This window comes from Humulus lupulus, chromosome 8, assembly GCF_963169125.1.
Source record: "Humulus lupulus chromosome 8, drHumLupu1.1, whole genome shotgun sequence".
In the NCBI taxonomy this organism is placed as follows: domain Eukaryota; kingdom Viridiplantae; phylum Streptophyta; class Magnoliopsida; order Rosales; family Cannabaceae; genus Humulus; species Humulus lupulus.
Window position 1 is genome coordinate 164115873 of NC_084800.1, and position 19727 is coordinate 164135599.

The 19727-nt window shown below is 36.7% G+C and overlaps 1 long non-coding RNA gene across 1 annotated transcript; it reads right to left on the reverse strand.

Annotated features, from left to right (window-relative positions):
* Positions 1-15229: 15229 nt before the first annotated feature.
* LOC133794601 (uncharacterized) lies at positions 15230-17974 on the reverse strand. The gene is made up of 6 exons (XR_009875270.1): positions 17866-17974; positions 17124-17342; positions 16376-16610; positions 16068-16131; positions 15808-15918; positions 15230-15476 (listed from the first exon to the last, which is right to left on the reverse strand). It is a non-coding gene; the product is annotated as an uncharacterized LOC133794601 (long non-coding RNA).
* Between the last annotated feature and the right edge of the window lie 1753 nt (positions 17975-19727).

Below are 19727 nucleotides of genomic sequence, written 5' to 3' on the forward strand. Positions count from 1 at the left end.
CAAAATATGTAGTTAAAAATGCGAAAAATGAGGTTTTCACACTTAGTGTAAAAATGAGATTTTGGAACATAAGATTACATTTGTGCTTATTGCGAGATAAAAACATGGTAAGTCTTAAAAATATTTTGACCTAAAATACCACTTTGAGTTTTAGTAAGAATTATTTTTATTAAAGAATTTTATTCTTTCTAAAAATAAAAGATTTAATTTATTAATAAGTTAATAAATTAAAAAATGGTTTAAAACCTTATATTTTGAGAAAATAATTAAATAAATTATTTTTCTAGTGAGTAAACTAGATTAATTGACTTCAGAGAATTAACTAGTCAAGATAAGAAATTATTAACGGTTTTTCCTAATTAAGTTAAAATTAGGCTATTTTCTTAAAACGATTTTTACAGAATAAAACCTTAAGAAAAATCAAGGGAAAATTAAGAGATTATTTTCTTGAAAAATAATTGAGAAATTTAATTAGTATTTTTTGGATATAATACCGGCTAAAATCCTTTATATATTTAACCGACTGTTGAAAGTACGAGTTAATAGCGGAACTTTTAAAGAATAATATTATTAGCAGAATGTGGAAAAATACTATTGCGATAGCTGAGCCTAAGTATCGAGACCATAGGATAGGTCTCCTCAAGACTTAGGGTTTAGTCTCAATTTTTTTAGTACGAATTTCTTGAATGGGTTTAAAACCAAATAAGGAACTTTAATCCTTACAAAAGATTTTTTACAATGACCAAACTGCCCAAAATAATAATAATGAATTATGAAGTGCCATAATTAATCCGAGTATACTGTATGGATAATTACAGTATTGGCTAAGCATATCTGGATTTTACATTGGAGGGTGAAATCTTGCTGAGAGCAAATGACTCCAAGTAAGTCAACTTCTATTGTGTGGCTGCAACATGAAACGACTATTGTATGTTAGTATAGATACACATGCACATATATAAACTATCGCAGAAAGTTTTCTTAGAGACTTTAGTCTAGTTGGTGCTGATTTAGAAAATATGATCGGTAGATATCCGTCATATTCTAGACGGCTGATCCTGTCACACTGCTTGATTTTATTATGTCCGGTTCATTACCGTGACGAGTGGCCAAGAGATGAGGATTGCTGATTTAAACCTAGGGGCGCCAAAATGAATGGGACCTAGGGTCCCTCATGCTTACTTAATCAGTGAACGGTTAGAACCCGAGCAAGTGCTCTGATAAGTTATTCCCGGATAAGAGAATATTGGCCATTCAGTGAGAGTGCCTAGAGATACTAGGGGTTGCCAAGTTTGAGTGAGGTTGAACACCCTAGGGGCAACTGCTCACCATCACCACTGATTAACATAGAAGTCTCTGTAAACTCGTGTAACTTTGATTACACTCTTGAATAGTAGCAATGCCTTATGTGACTTGATGGTTACCCTTGTGAGGGATTTACTCTTGGATAATTATCGATGCCCTAGGTAACACGATAGTTACCCTTGATGGGGATATTTATTGGCTAGATCTTAGTGTTGATACTCAGTTCTCTCTTACAAATTAGAATTTATGCTGGAGGGCGTGATACGCCCGAATTATTGGAAATTGCCGAGCGTTTGTCTTGAATAATAGTTGTGATATATTATATCTACTTGTTTTGGGATCTTCTGAGTGCAGGGATTTATTTGTTTATCTATAATAGTTTTTCATTGGTTATTAGGCATAACCATAAGTTTGCCAGGACGCTTTTGCATTCTTGAAATTGATTGCATAGGGTCCGAATGGATCTGGAACCCTAATCTTTGTGAGCAATTGTTATCTGTGGACAGTAACTTGGTCAGTGACCACCTGTCTTCTCTGCATGCTTTTGTTTTAAAGTTGAACTTACTAAGCGTTTTTGCTTACCTAGTTGTTTCCTATTGTAGGTAAGAACAAGGGCAAGGCAGAGCAGTGAGTGCTGGAGTCTACCTTGTGAATGTACATGTGGACCGACCTTTTGGAAAGCCGTTTTGTTTTTGGAAAATGTTGTGTTATTTTCATAAACTAGGCTCACTGTACTCTTCATAAATTATGTTTGTATTAAATGTTAAGTATGTCCATATGACTTTTAAAAAGTTTTTTTATACGAGTTTTTGAGACATTTTGTTAAATGAAAATGTTTAAATTTTTCGCATTATCGAGTCTTGAAAATCCGGGTCGTTACAATTAAGACTAGCCAAAGATATGGGTATAAAGTCAATAGAAATATATAGTGACTCCCAACTAGTAGTTAATCAGATTATGGGAGAATATCAGGCTAGGAGTGTAACGCCCTAATCTCCAAGGACCGTTACAGTGAGCATTTTAAACAGTGCTAAACTTGCTAACCGAGTCATTTGGCCATAATCGTGTAACTAAGTATGATTAGCGGTTTAGGGATTAAAATTTTTGGTTAAGATATAACATTTCACTAGAACGTTTACTGTATACATTGGGATCCCAAAAATATAATTTAAAGGTTTATTACAACAAAATATTTACAACCAGCCGATCTAAGCGGCAAAACAGGGTTTAACCCTAGTTCCTCTTTCAACCCTCGGCCGTGGCGATCGAGCAGACGCATATGTACACATCGTCACCTAAGCTCTCAAACTCAAGGATGGTCCAGCTTTCTTTTTCCTTTACCTGCACCACATAGCACCCGTGAGCCGAAGCCCAGCAAGAAAACTCAATATGCTCATGAATAGTCATATCATGACATCAAATCATATCTGGCATGCCTAGAAAATATAGCTCTATTTAAGCATGCAAATAAATTCAGACAATGCTGGGGAATCTAGGATAAAAAATCCTGCCCTCTTGATTGGATGACTATCAAGTCAATCCTAATCAGATGAGTGATTTAACACTTAAGGTTCTGGTAAACCATAATGAGTGACTGTTGGGTAAGTCACTAGCTTAAACAGATGAGTGACTGATGGGTAAGTCACTAGCTTAAATAGATGAGTGACTGATGGGTAAGTCATTAACTTAAACAGATGAGTGACTGATGGGTAAGTCACTAGCTTAAACAGATGAGTGACTAATGGGTAAGTCACACGGGGCTCGGCACCCACAGCCATGTGACTAAATAGTCACTATGGCTCTAAGTAACTCGCCTTTGGCTAGACAAGTGCTTATAGTATTCATCGAACTTGAGGTCGGTCCAGCATTAATGCTCATATTGAGTCATCCAATGCAGATGTCGATTAGATCTAATCTTTTATTGGCTCTACGTTCATGATGCTTATGCCGTTTTTGGCTCTTAGGTCAATGACATGTGACCAATGCCAAATCTTAACAGTCAGGGCCATGCACAAGTAAGCAATGCTACCAAACATATATCATATGTCAAATATCCAAATACAGGTCATTCAACATACTTACTTAACAATTGCTAGCACAATTAGGATCATGCATAAACACAGAGGCTCAAGCTCTGAACAATCTCATATTCAATATTCATGGCATGCCCTACTCACATGTTTCTCGTGCATCACATTGAAACATCTAACATGCATAAAAAATAACCATGCATGTCATATACATAGGGTGCAGTTTTCTTACCTTTGGTCCAAGCACGGGTTACCAATAAACGAGCCACAAGCACGATCCTTACTCCAAGCCTCTAGTGATAACCTAGTCACAACCATAAACAGTGATCCAATGAGTTCAAGTTCTAAAACCAATCCCAGAAAAAAGACCTAGCCTTTGAGATATCAAATCCCACTAAATCGGGTAGTAGGAAAGATCCTGAGGCCTAAGGTTTGAGTTCCCATGCTCAAAACATCATTTCGGCCATAAATGCCCTCAAGCGCCATGGCCCCAAAACCCTAAGCCACGGCCCCCGACCAAAACAAGAACACCAGGGGAAAGCACCGCGGTGCCCCACACTCAATGTCGTGGCCCCCAGAGCTCACAAAACCCCCACCTGCTTCATCGAGCTTGGGCCGCGGCGCCCAAGAACAGGGTCGCAACCCAACCTCGGACCAGCCATTTTTCCCTGTTTTCAACCTTTTAAAACCTCCCAAAAACCTATCCAAACATCTCCAAACTCAAAAATCAAAGTTCCCAAACATCCCCATGATCCAAAACCCATAAAACCCAAGCTTCAAATCATCCAAAAACTCATCAAAACACAAAATCCAATTCAAGCTTAAAAACTTTAAAAACTTAGAACTTAAAACTTGAATTACCTCTGATTGAGTTGTTTCAAACTAAATCCTCTGACTAATAAGCTTCTAATCTTCCCTAGGATCGCTATGCCTCAATCCTCACTTGAATTTGAGTCCTAGAACTCAAGTTTCCTTCGAAAATGCGATCGGGAGACAAAAATGGAACTTTGAGGGGGAGAGAACTTCCACAACGTTCTTTTTATTTCTTAAAAGGTTACTTCAAGCTTAAGTAGCCTCAACCAAATCCTAACGCTCGGGGTCCCGAAAACACCCCGGGGACAAAATAGTCAAAAGCTCCATAATTTCCCCCTGATCTTACTAACTCCCAATTTATCATCAAATATTGATTCCCATTACCCAATAACCCGGTAATGCTAAATACCCCTTGACTCACTCCGAGTCAAGAATAAATCCCATTGTGACTAATCCACTAGCTTACCTCCTAGGATCGTCTCGTGCTGAGTAACCCTGGCATTACCAAACAATAATAAAGCACCACACACATATCACATATATGCCAAATATGCCCGAAATGGCCAAAATATGAAAATCACCCAATTACTCAGAAATGGGTTCACATGCATTTTTAATACACCTAAACATGCATATAATCATTAAATAGTATGATAAATCAATTATAGCCCTCCCGGCCTCCTAATCAAGGTCCTAAACCTTATTAGGAAATTTGGGGCATTACAAGGGGTTTCAAGATGGTTGCTTATTTTAACAAGGCAAAGAATTTTATTGGCACAGTTTGAGAAGTATACTCTCCAGCAAGTACCTTGCGATTAGAATTCAAACACCGATTCCTTAGCCAAATTAGCAGGTGCTAAAGATGCTAACATTTTGAGCATAGTACCAGTCGAACCTTTGTTGGCACCAAGCATTCAAGTGGAAGAATCCTCGCTAATGGTACAAGTGTCAGACACATGGATGACTCATATCATTAAATACCTCGAATAAGGAGTATTACCGGCAGATAGGAATAAGGCGAGGATGCTTCAAAGACAATCAGCTTAGTTTATTTTGGTTGATAGAGTCCTGTATAGATGAGGTACTCAATGCCTTTACTACGGTGTGTCTCTAAGGAAAAATCTAAGAACTTGATGTAAGAAGTATATGAAGGTTTCTGCGGAGATCACGCTGGGGGGAAAAGTTTGTCAAAGAAAATTCTACGACAAGGATACTTCTGGCCTACCATGATTGAAGACCCTATGGAATTTGTTAAAAAGTGTGATAAGTGGCAAAGATTTTCCAAAATACCACGAGCAACCCCAAATGAGCTTAAACAGATGCAAAGCCCATGGCCATTCCCAGTCTGGGGAATTGACCTTATCGAGTCTTTGCCTACGAGAAAAGGGAATGTCAAGTATGCAATAGTTGTTGTTGACTACTTTACTAAGTGGGCCGAAGCTGAGCCACTCGCAAAAATCACGACCAAGAAAGTATTGGATTTCATCGCCAAAAACATTATATGTCGATATGGGTTGCCAAAAAAAATTGTCTCAGATAATGGCACACAATTTGACAGCGACCTTTCCACTGATTTCTGTGAACGACACGGTATTACAAAGAGTTTTTTGTCAGTTGCCCATCCACTAGCCAATAGATAGGTTGAAGTTCTTAAAAAACTCTAAGGGACACACTGAAGAAAAGACTTGAAGAAGCAAAGGGGGCATGCCCATAAATATTGCCATAAATACTTTGGTCGTCACATGGCTAGGAGGGTATGGGACCTCAGGGATGGACTTATCAGTCATCTGACCAGGATAGACTTATTAGTCATCTAACCGAGATTGACTTATCAGTCATTTGACCGGGATAGACTTATTAGTCATCTGGCCGAGATTGACTTATTAGTCATCTGACCGGAATAGACTTATTAGTCATCTGACCGAGATTGACTTATTAGTCATTTAACCGAGATGGACTTATTAGTCATCTGACCGAGATAGACTCATTAGTCATCTAACTGGGACAGACTTATCAGTTATCTATTTAGAGAGTGACTTATTAGTCAACTGTTCAAAGAATGACTTATTAGTCATCTACCTCAGAGCGAGAGACTTATTAGTCATCTACTCAGAGCGCAGGACTTCATAAACATTTATTTGTACCTGCTTGCAAGCATGAGTAGAGTTATTACTGCTCGGCACTGAGTAAAACGTTATTACTTGTTCATGAGCATATTGAGTTTTCTTGTTGGGCTTCGGCTCACGGGTGCTATGTGGTGCAGGTAAAGGCAAAAGAAAGCTGGACCATCCTTGAGTTGGAGAGCTTAGGTGATGATGTGTACATATGCGGCTGCTCGACCGCCACAGCCGAGGGTTTAAAAAGGAACTAGGGTTAAACCCTATTTTGCCGCTTAGGTCGGCTGGATGTAAATATTTTGTTGTAATAAACCTTTAAATTATATTTTTGGGATCTCAATGTATAAAGTAAATGTTTTAGTGAAATGTTATATCTTATCCAAAAAATTTAATCCTAAATCGCTAATGATACTTAGTTGCACGATTATGGCCAAATGACTCGGTTAGTGAGTTTAGCACTATTCAAAATGCACACTGTAACGGTCCCTGGAGTTTAGGGCGTTACAGGGCCAGTGTATTCAAGTAGTTTTTGTTTTCCCCTCCCATGTTGGGTAGGGGTATTAGAAACTCGAGTGCTAGGATTTGGTTCTCGGATGGTCACTCTCGTTGGTCGCTGCCTCTGGGGTTTTGACACATCTTGTTGCTGCTCGGGGATGTCTTGTTCGTTAATGACCTCTCCATTGGCACTCCCCGTGGTGGATTCTCTCACATCTTGGTGAGGGGCTAAAATGTCGACCAGCCTTAAATTGCTCTCCGTGACTAGCTCCTTGACACTTTTTTCTATATTGGTCATGCTGGTCAAGGCCGCGAATATTATCTCCATCTCTGGAGTGGAGTTTGGTTGGTACCATGTACCTAGATGCAACACAAGACAACTAAGGACAAGGATAGATGAAAAAATGACTAGTTAAAGGTTGATCACGGATTAAAAGTTTACTTCTTCGTGTGAAGGCCAGGTTGTCAGCAACCAAGTCGGTTGTAAGGAAGTACTCTTGGAAGTACCTTCCTACATTGGACTTGTAGATATTATCACTCAAGAATGTGCGAGCAGATTCTTGGTGGCAAAAGTGGAAGAACCATGTGTTGTTCTAGTTGGGGTTGGATTTGAGATCGAATAGATAGTTGATCTCATGTGGAGTAGGCACAGGCCATTTTTTGTGGTTGTATGGGATATAGAGTGCTGAAAGTACTCTATATCTGTAGGGTGTTATTTTGAAAGGGGCGACCTCAAAATAATCGGCCACCCCTCAGAAAAAATTGTGCAAGGGTAAGACTGCCCTTGCTTCGATTGATACCTCGACTAGGCGCTATAAGCACCCCGGGTACGTTTGCCCTCCGATCAGGTTTTGGTTTGTACAGGGTAATCCTAGAAATCCTATACTTCTTGGGATATTTTTCCACCATCCTGGTCAATATGACACTAGGAGGGGCAATGTACCAGTCTACCTATGCTCGAGGGCCATTGTGAGGATGAGCTTTGGGCTGAATGTTTGGTGGTGAAAAGTTTAAAGGTTGAGGGCTGTTTGAAGTACCCTTGACGTTGGTTGATGACTGGTTAGAAGGTGAATCTTTTGTTTTCTTTTTCGTACGAGCTGTGTATTTGACATGACCCATGTTTGATTGGTTGTGTGGAGGACTGGTTGTAGGGTTTGATTGTGAAGCTGAAGGCTCAGGAAAAAGCAATGAAAGCTATTCTTGATCCTCGATCATCAAATCAAGAAGATCGTCGTCTATTGGTCTCTCACCACCCCAGGTATCATGCATGAATATATGAGAAGAGCAAAGGGGAAGTGAGAATCTACGACCAATAGATAGAAGAAAGAGAAAACAAGGATAACGTTGCTCGTGTATAAAAGTTAAGCTTTTATATGACCAACAACATCCTAATAAAAACACAATAAACATGCGAATAGTTTGAAAAATAGATCAAAAAGTTAATGTGAAAAGATTTTTCAGAAAAACTTTTCAACTCCAAAAACAGGCGAGAAAAACTCAGTTTTTCCGAAATACTCAAAATCAAATTTTCACTTCAATTTTGGACCCGAAATCAATACTCCTATACCCCACATTACTTTTTAAACATTGTCTAGTATTTTATACTGCCTAAACTCCTTATTATACCATACTTATTCTATGTATGTTTGCTTAAACCCAGTTACCCAAAAATTTCTCAAGAACAGCAAAAAAACAGTTACGAAAATATGTGAATCAAGACTAGAATACATAAAAATTTCTACAAAAATGAGAGGGTGGATTCGAAAACTTACTTGGATACGAATTATAGGAGAAATCACGAAGGTTTTGCTCAGAGTTGCTCGAAGACATCTCGAATCAAACTGGAATCTCTGGGTTTTCTTGAAGGTTTGTCTGAGTTCTTGAAGAGAGAGAAGGTTCAGGTAAAAATTGAAAAAGATGAAAAGGCTTGTATTTATACTGGTCAGGGTGTTAATAAAAGGTAATGATGGGAATAGGATTTTGATGTACGGAGAATTGCAATAACTGTCAAAACATTTCTGGGAAACTATAAAGGTCATAATTACTTAATTTTTCGAAAAGTACTGACATATGTGAAAGGTCAGATTGATTGCTAGTCGAGTAAGTTTATTAAATGCTGATCACATTAAAATAAACTTGGGGGCCAAATTTTTACCCAAAAAATACTTTCTAACGTGGAAAAATTAGTACTCATGTGGGTTGCACGTGACTACTTAGTGATTACATCCAGGTCAACCAACGACCAGAAAAGACGTTGCTCGATGGATTTAAGAAAGATTCTGAACAATACGTTAGAAAATATGCTGACATATGCGATCAGTTCTGGTCGTGCTAACGGAGCCAGAGTTCAAATACAGTTATAAGTCAGATATTTCTAAGATATTTGATCCTATTTTTATGTAAAGATTATGATTTATGTTATTATTTTAATATGCTTGAATCAAAATCTAGACACGACCCATATGTATATCCTTGAGTCTATAAATATGACTCAAGGGACTCATTGAAAGGGGGGAATAATTGGCATTCAGAGAGAATCAATGTTTTCTATACACAAACTTTTGTATCCTTTTTTGGAGCTTGTGAAACTCAGTAAACCCTAGTTTTCTGATCGCATGTTTCATAAAACATCAATAAAAACACTAAGTTGAAGTAAGTTATTATCAATATCTAGTGCCGAACCACTATGAATCCTAGTGTCGTTTAGTTCTTGCATTCAACTTACAAATCTTTATCAGTTTGGTGATTCCATGTGGTTGGGTAAATCATCAGTAAACAATTGGATACCCTCATGGCATGACAATATATACTTTACTTGATATTCAAACCAACCAACTTTTTCACTCTCGTGATGTTATTTTCTATGAATCAATTTTTCCTCTTCGGAAAGCTACACTTAATGCTGAAATAGATATATTCTTTTCACAATCTTATATGCCCAAGACTAACATCTCTACAGGTACTACTGTTCATGATGATATTCTTGTTGTTACTCCACCTACTAATCACGCTAATGCAGGTGCTTCTTCTCCTTCCGTTGCTACTACCTCTCGGCCAGATCCCATTCAGCCCACCAATGCTTCACATACTACTAAATCATGTTGAACTACTACAAAGCCTTCTCAGTTAAAAGATTACATATGTCAATATCAAGCCACGGTACCTTCTGCTTCTCACCCTATCTATAATTAGTTATCTTATGACAAGTTTTCTTCTTCTTTCAAGGCTGCTATTTTAGTTGCCAATTGCACTTTGGAGCCTAAAAATTACATAATAGATGCCACAAAACTAGAATGGCAGTCGCCTATGCAAGAAGAACTTGATGCATTGGATGCCAACAACACTTGGAAAATTGTTTCCCTCCCACAAGGCCAACACACAATTGGTTGTAAATGGGTGTATAAAGTAAAATACAATTTCAAAGGAGAGATCAAACGCTATAAAGCTCGACTTGTTGCCAAAGGATACACTTAGCAAGAAGGTATAGATTATTCTGAAACTTTTGCACCCGTTGCTAAATTCACTACATTAAAATTATTACTAGCAATAGCTGCCTCTAAAATCTTATCTTTACATCAAATTGATATTGATAATGCATTTCTTTATGGTGATTTAAATGAGCAAGTTTATATGACCATTCCTCAAAGATACATTATTAAAGGACTTACCCCTCTTAATCCGGTATGTAAGTTAAAAAAAGAGTTTGGATGGCCTCAAACAATCCTCTCATCAATGGTATGCAAAGCTTTGCTCTACTTTAATAATGCTCAGATTCAAACAATCCCTATCCAACCATTCACTCTTCATTCGCCAAGAATCAAGTGTATTTCTTATCTTTATCTATGTTGATGATATTATACTTGCTAGTAACAATGACGCGCATGTTTCTTCCTTTAAAACTAAGCTAAAGTAACATTTCAGATTCAAAGATCTAGGCCTTCTTTGATTTTTTTCTTGGTCTTGAAATAGGAAGATTGTAACATCCCAAATTCCCTAATATGGCTTAGTGCCTGGATTAGGGGGCCAGGAGGCAATAATTGTGTTAATTGTATTCTAATGTAGTATGAGCATGTCATTATATTAATTATATTAGAATATAATTATGTTTTCATGTTTAGAAATATTAAATATGCGTGTGGGCCCGTTTCTTATAAGAAGGACATTTTAGTAATTTTGACCCGTTGAGGTTATAATTGTAAATATGCGTGAGGCGATTCTGGTGAGCAAGTTAGCAGAAAAGTCACAACGGGGTTAAATACCTGGCTCGGGGTGAGCCTAGGGTTATTTTGGTAATTTAGCACATTACCGCGGTTATTGGGTTATGGGGGATTAAAATGGTTATTACGTTGTCATAGTTTGGGTTTAGAGGAACACTCGAGGATTTGCGGGAAGTGGCAATTGATGAAATTTCCCATGATGTCACTAAAGGATTTAAGTTAACTATAAGGGCATTTTGGACATTTTGGCAAGAAGGGGATATGCTTGGTTTAGGCAGTTGTAACCTTAGGAACAAGAAGAAAGAAAGAAACACTTAGAAGGATAAGCTCTCTCTCTCTCTCTCTCTCTCTCGTAGTTGTCTCTCTCTCTCTCTTTTGAATTGGAGACTTTGAGTAATTGGAGGAGCAAAGCATAGGAAGCTGATGATTTGGTGTTTAAGATCAAGCTAGGAGCAGCTTGGGATCATAAGACAACTATTGGAGGTAAGGATTACTCTAAATTTTAAGTTTAATTTCAGTTAGTTGAAGCTTTTAGAAACTTAGGTTTGGGTTTGAATTTTAGAATTTTGATGAGTTTTAATCAAGTTTTGAGTTGGGTTCTATTGCTGGAAAAGTGTTGTATCTATCATGGGAATTGATTTGAGATTCTAGGTTTGATTTAGAGTGTTTTTGGTTGGGATTGGCTGAAGGAAAACCCACAAATTTTGGGTTCGAAGGGTTGTGCTCCGACCCTCTTGAACCCAGGGGGGTTAAGAAGGGTGTTGTCGCGGGGGCGCGTCGCGGCGCTTGTTAGGTTGCGTCGCGAAGCGTGTTCAGTGAAAGAGGAGGCCGGGGCCTCTGACTTGGGCGGGCCGCGGCATAGGTGCCTGGGGCCACAACGCTTAAGGGGTTTTGGACCCCGAGAGGGTTTTTGAGTGCGAGAGCTCAACCCTATGGGCTTAGGATCAATCCTACTACCTGATTTAGTAGAATTTGATGTCCCAGAGGATAGGACTCGGTCTGGAAGCCTTTATTTGCTCGTTGTTAACGAGATTTTATATTATGGATGTGACTAGGTTTTCGCTAAGGGCTCGGAATCCGGATCGTGCTCGAGGTTCGTTCTTATTTTTACGCTATACTCGAACCTGAGGTAAGAAAATTGCACCCAAAATATGATATACATGATTAGGGCTTGGCCAAATACTGAACATAGTCTTCAATTAAGCATTGGCCCTGTTAATGCGCAGAATTATGATTATGCCTGTGTATATCTATTTTACTGTATATTAATGCATTGTATTTGTATGTATGGTAAATGTATTATATGCTTGTTTGCTATGGTAAGTAAGCTCAGTTTATAATCCAAGGATTTTCCATTGCATAAGATTAAAGATCGACTTGTTAGTCGAGGGCATACATGGTTTAAGGAGCTCGACTTATAAGTCGATGGTATCCAAGGCTCGACTTATAAGTCGAGGGTCTAAAAGGCTTGATTTATAAGTCAAGGAACTAAAAAACTCAGCATATGAGCCAAGACCGGCCCTATGCGCGTTGAACGCAGACTGCCATGGCTTGACCACCCTAGGAGTGCACTAAGCACTTGACTGACTCGGATGCCATATGAAAAAAAGGGAGTGCACTAAGCACTTGACTAGCTTGGATGCCATATGAACTAAAGGGAGTGAACTAAGCACTTGACTGGCTCGGATGCATTATGAACAAATGGGAGTGCACTAAACACTTAATTGGCTCGGATGCCATATGAACAAAAGGGAGTGAACTAAGCACTTGGATGGCTCGGATGCGATATGAATAAAAGGGAGTGCAACACGCACTTGTGCAACCCTATGGTTGTTGATCTGTATATTTGATTGGGGAAGTTCAACTTATAAGCTGAAGATTTGTCTGTGTTATTTGATGAAGGGCCTGGCTTAATGGTCAAGTTTAAAACATGTTCTACAGACTCGACTTATCAATCAAAGGTTAAAGGACTCGACTTATCAGTCGAATGTTAAAGGACTCGACTTATTAGTCGCATATTGAAAGACTTGACTTATCAGTCAAAAGTTGAAAGGATTCAACTTTTTAGTCAAAGGTTGAAATGACTCGACTCATCAGTCGGTGATTACAGACTTGACTTATTAGTCGAAGACTACAGACTCGACTTATCAGTCGAAGGTTTAAGGACTTGACTTATTAATAAAAAATTAAGAACTTGACTCATCCGTCGAAGGCTACGAATTCGACTTATCAGTCGAAAAAACAAAGACTTGACTTATTAGTCGAAGGTAAAGCACTCGACTTATCAGTTGAAAGTTAAAGGACTCGGCTTACTAGTTGAACTCTAAAAGACTTGACTTACCAGTCAAAGGCTGATGGACTCGGCTTATTAGTCGAGGGTTTAATGGCTCAACTCAGGAGTCGAGGGCGGCGGTAACGTGCCAAATGTTGACCGGTAGGGTTAAGCCAATCCAGAAGCGAGATATATGCTTGAATGCTTTTGGGGTCGCTCGAAATGTTAAGCATCAGACCCTCTTGGCCAGCTCTAGGGCCGGTTGTATGAAAGATGGAAATAGGCTCTAGTGTGACTCTATAGCCACTCATCTAGGTTAATTGCATGCATGAGTAGGATTATTATTACTAGGCATGTTAATTATAAATCTATGATATGATAATGTACTACTTATAAGTATGATTATGTTTTCTTTCTGAGCCTTGGCTCACGGGTGCTAGTTGGTGTAGGTAAAGAAAAGGAAAGGTTGGACCAGCCATGAGTTGGAGAGCTTCACGGGTGGAGTGTACATATGCGGCCTGCTCGTCCGCCACAACTGAGGTTGTCAGTTGGAACTAGGGTTAGACCCTGATTTTTCTGCCTAGGTCGGCTATTGTATTAATTTTTGGGTTTGTAACCATTTTAAATTACAATGAAATTCCATGCATGGAAGTTAAACGCTTTTAATAAAATTGTTGACTTTTGACCGGAATTTTTAGTAACTAAACCTGTGGTTAGTTTAATTACACGATTTAAACTCAAACAACGCGTTTAACGAGTATTAGCACTATTTAAACTACACAATGTAACGGTCCTTATTAGGAGAGCGTTACAAAGATCCTCAAATGAGATTTCTATTTCTCAAAGGCCTTTCACTTTACAACTTTTTGATGATGCAAGTTACCTTGGAGTTAAACCAACCTCCATACCAATGGAACCGAATATGAAACTGTCTAAAGATGACAGAGAGGAACTCAAAGATCCAACTTTTTACCGAAGCTCTATTGGAAAATTCATATATCTTACCATCACTCGGCCAGACATCACCTTTGCTGTCAACCATCTCAGCCAATATTTATCTTGTCCAAGAGTTTCTCATCAACAAGCTACCACAAAGTTCTGTAGTATTTAAAATGCTCTCCTGCTCAAGGCTTGTTTTATCCATCTCATATAGATTCAACCTTACTAGCCTATGCAGAAACTGATCTTACCAAAGATGGTTTACCTTTAAAAATATTTGCAGATGCCGATTGGGGAAGCTTCCTTGACATAAGGAGAATTATCTCAAGTTTTCGCATTTTTCTTGGACAATCTCTTATATCCTGGAAGTACAAGAAACCACTACAAGAAAAAACAGTATTCATAACACTTAAAAAGTGCTATCTGGGACTATTGATAGCACTTCTGAAAATGCTAACGTAGCCCATGTTATTAAAAGTCCAGTCTTTTCTATAACATTTTTTGAATGTTATGTTCGGTGTTATCTTAAACTATTCAATAACACATTTTTAGGTGCTATAATATTCAAATAATAACATTTAGATAGAGTTTTTGATTATAAATTTGAAGTTTAATCTTGCATTTTTTTCATAACACTTTTCAACTGTTACATTTGATTATTTTGATAACATTTTTAGTTTGTTATATTATATAAACCATAACGATTTTTTACGCTTATAATATGCTTTTAAATCATAACATATAGTAATAAAATTTTAAATTTTATTTTGATAAGTATACTTATATGGTTTTTTTTTTATTAAATGATTTTCATTATTGTATTTTGATAAAAAAATTCAAAATTAATCATAAAATGTAATTCTCAATAGATTGATAAACCATAAGTATTACATTAAACAATAACTAATTCAAACCATAAATGTGTCTACTTCATGAGATCTTAGTTCTAACTTAAGTTTGAAAGCATAACATAATAAAGTTTTATAATCTTGAACAATTTTTACTTCAAAAATGAAAAATAGAAACAAAACTTTATAGTAATTTTCCTAAACAAGAAAAGTTTTTGGTCATTGAAGATGAGAGAAATACAACATCCATAAAGTTGACCATTACAAAAACAACAATAACAACAACATGATACCAGCCTGCCATCATTTAATTTGGAAAGGCTGAATATACATGCCATTCTCAACATAGAACAAACACTTGTGCAACATTTTCTCAGTAAATTCCGGGGATGACCCTGTACCGAACCTTCTCGCAGTACGATTTCCAGTATTTTCCATACCTACAATAACAATCACATGTCAAGATTTTATGCCTTTATCTGTATGAAAACGCGCAAACCATTATTCATTTCGTCTACTTATTTATTTTTCTCTACACTGGCATCGGTTTGTAAATTGTCTACACCTGTTGGACCAGAAACCACTAACATGATCAGAGTTTGTCTCTCCCATACAAGCAAATAAACTAGTAGCACTCGTAAGGTAAGTTTTAACTAATGAATTACCTCAACTTCGGGATCTATTTGAAAAACTAAATTTGGAAGGTTTACCTTTGCAATTTTTAAGGGACATAATTTTTCATAAACAAATGATGAGATTGTGTTTGCTTACTTGGATCGGCACCGATCATCATCCCTTTTCGCCCGGTCGAGGAGAAGGATTGAATCCCAATAACTTCCCATCACTTTGTCTCCTTATAATGCAATTAACAGCTCCTATTGACTTGTATGGTATCAAGAGATAAACCATTCACATATGAGAAAATCTTGAAAATAAAAATAGAATACACTGAACAATAAAAGATTAGAAATTCAGTCATACTACAAATTATACGGTCAGACAACTCATAACATGAATGATTTGCCAATTACCTTGGCAACTGGATCAACCTCATCACAGCACGTGAGTGCAGCTTCCTTGTGAGGAATGGTGACACTGTATTTGACAGAATTAATTTTAATACAAGCATGCCATCAAAATTTCACTTCCAACTACACAAATTTTTTTTTCAAATACATCTCTCCCATACAACACAAGTTATATATAAATATACATATTTATAATATCAATGCTTATCAGTGGTCATACGAAAATTCCAGAAGTATGGGCTTTGTTTAACGAGAGTTAGAACAAGTTTTGTTAACAAAATACTTTAATATTAAAAAGAAAAAAACTGAACCTGAATCCCGCAAAATCTGCAGACAAGTAAGTTTGGAGAAAATTTGCAATGTCATCTACCAACAAATGCAGATAAACTCCATTAAAACCAACTAACTTGAAGGCCTCATTATACAAAATTGGTGATTTGCTTTGGCCAACTGGCTTTCCAATAACACCAAACACTTTTGTGTCGGGCCCTATCTGTCTGAAATTGTATAAATGTAGAAGCTCATAACCAGTGCTATTATTGGAACCTGAATTTCCAGTTAGTAAATTAATGTGTTCACATCATATAAAGAAGATGAAAATAAGAGGTACAAAAGCCAGCATTAATACTAAACAGAAAATTTCCTAGAAATGGGAAAAGAGAGGAAACTTTAAAATTATATACTCCTATCCAAAACTTTTAGACATAAACTAAGGTCAATTGATTGAGGGAAGCTATGTTTTCTAACCAAATTACAATACTAGCTAACGTTCCAGCCACCAAATAACTTGATTGGATAAAGATATTCCTCAATAAGAAGAAAACAAACTCGATGTCCACTCATAACTTGTATAGAACTGCTAACAGGTATTAATATGGAATATATGCTTCTTGCACTAGTCATACACACATCTAGTGTACAAAGGAACTGTAACTTATGATTAAAATGCAGTCATAAATTGCTATAAAGTCGTAGCATCTGTCATAAACACACAATATTGACTAATGTTTCTGGATTTACAGAAACAAGAAACTAGAGAGAAGCTTGAATTTGGGATACCTGAGAATGCACAGTTATCTGGAAAACACGTGCCGCATCAGTTATATCTAAGGCAGATGTTCCAAACTTCACTATGTCAGCTCCAGTTGCTTGTATTTTTGCAACAAGATTACCAAGATCCTCCATAGATGGGGTATTTTGATAATTATGAGAAGAAACAACAATCTTAAAATTTTCAGGCTTCTTTCCAGCTATGGATTGAATGAATTCATGAGCAACCTTCACACAGAGGTAGCAGGAAAAAATCAATCATGGTACCATAGTGGTGGAAATCGGGTTAATAAAAACTGTACACAAAATAACTTCCAAACATCTTGTGAATACAACACTTGCTATGAGCCGTATGTATTCAGAGACATTAAAATAATATACTCCACTTTTTTTGGTCTGTTTTTGATAACTAAGCTTCCGTAAATCCTACTACTGTGGGTATTGTTTAGATATGAAACAAAAAATTATGTTATACCTGTAGTTAAAACTTGTAACTGACAAGTGAATGACACAAAGACTCGCATAAAAATTAGGTAAAGGATTCTTGGACAGTTCCTTCAACCATCAGGGAGCATTATAAAATCCATGAAGGAAGAAATGGATACCAATATGGATCTATATAAACATATGTGCGTGCGTGTATTTTTTTTAAGTCACCAATGAAAATATTTCTATGATGTGATCATTTTTACAGGAAAAATATGCAACATGAGAATCATTTTAAAGTTGTAGATTTCATAAAAGAAGTAACCTGGAGCTCAACATCAATGTAATCAGCCCCGTATTCCATGGCCAATCGAAGTGCATCCTGTCGCATTTTTTCATCGCCATTGTACTGACCACCTTCCCATGTTGGTCTAAAAAAGTATAACATTAAACAATGGTGAGACTCTATCAAAGGTAATGCAAGGAGATCATAGAATAAAGTTTCTTGCTAAGAAAACCCAAATAGAATTTATAAAATTTGCTGATCATTCTAAGGTTCAAGGTTTTGTCCTTTTTTTTTTAATTTTGATATATATATATATATATATTAGTCCTTAATCTAACAGTCTGTTTGCATTTTAAGCTGATATAATATTATTTTTTTAGCTAGCAAAAAATGAACATACCAGCAGCTAAAACATTCATCTTTTTTTTTTTCCAAATAAATTTCATTAAAGTTACAGTTGAGAACTCTAAGTATTGATTTAATCCTGCATAAGACTCCCCATTTCATATATAACAGTCAACATGACTAGAGTGCAAATATTTAATCAAATATACTTTGTACTTTTCACACTTGTGTTTATTTAGACATCACAGGAAAAAGACAGCCAGAAATTTATAGAACATACCAGCAACATGAAAATAATGGGTTCAGCAACAACTACATTAGCCTATAGAAGAATCATTCACTAAATTTCACAATCTTAGTCCATTGAGGCATTTTCACACACACTTGGTTTGCATCACAAAAAAGGAAAGAAAAATATAAAAATAGACACAAAATCCATAATCCAAAATCCAAAAGGAAAGAAAATACAGCTGGGTGCAGGGTGCATCAATCCTCTGGAAACTTCCATAACTGAAATTGGTCAGATTGCAGAGAAGGTACAAAATTTGTAGGCACTAAAGCCATCAACCACATGACAGCCTTTAAAGAGAGACATATATATATAGATAGATAGATAGATAGAGAAAGAGAGAGAGAAGAAGAAGAAGAAGAAGAAGAAGAAGAAGAAGCATGACTCACTTAAATTTGTGCTATTCCCATTAATCAGAAATACAAGTTTTATCAATTATTATTTCTTAAGATACAATAGCAAGTTTGGGAGGTACTAAGATATTTCCCTTGGCATATTGATGTTGATAATTAATATAAAAGTTGTTGACTTCACCAGCATATGTCATGATTAATGTACAAATTTTCATACTTTATTCATAATTTTTTTCATATACTGCATAAGGTCATTTACCATTTATGAGAACTTCCCTTTTCTTATTGCTTCAAAACAAAACAAATATGTGCATGCATGAACAAAGAGGTATGCATTAAAATATGGCCTTGAAAACTAGAATAAACAAACTTGCCTGTATAAACAGCTACTCCACATGCCCATCCGGTATTCCGCAAGTAACATGACTTATAAAAGTGAAATAAAACCCGAAGTGTAGAAGCATTGAACGTGATCTCTGTAATATATTGATCAATATCAAATAGCCAAACCTTAGATCAAAACAGAATATCCAAATAGTAAAGAACAAACCAGCGTACACCTGCAAAGTGAAATAACACCTCGCCTTTCCAAGCCCTGCCACCATCAAACCTCACAGACACTGGTGCACCTGCAAAACAGAAAGAAATAAGCATAGCTAAGTGTCTAAGTCATTTGTAATTTATATTATGCACCCAAAAGCAAGCAATTTCTTCCACATCAATAAATTTATTGTGAAAAGCATTCTATAAATGAATAATAAATGATAGTATTCTCCATGAAACTAGAAAAGACTCAGATCATAACATTACATTATAACCAGAAAGATGCTACTTTAGTATACCATGAGAATCAATGGCTAGTTAATTACTTCTGATTTCAATTAAAAATGCATTCAAGCACAATAAATGTTAAA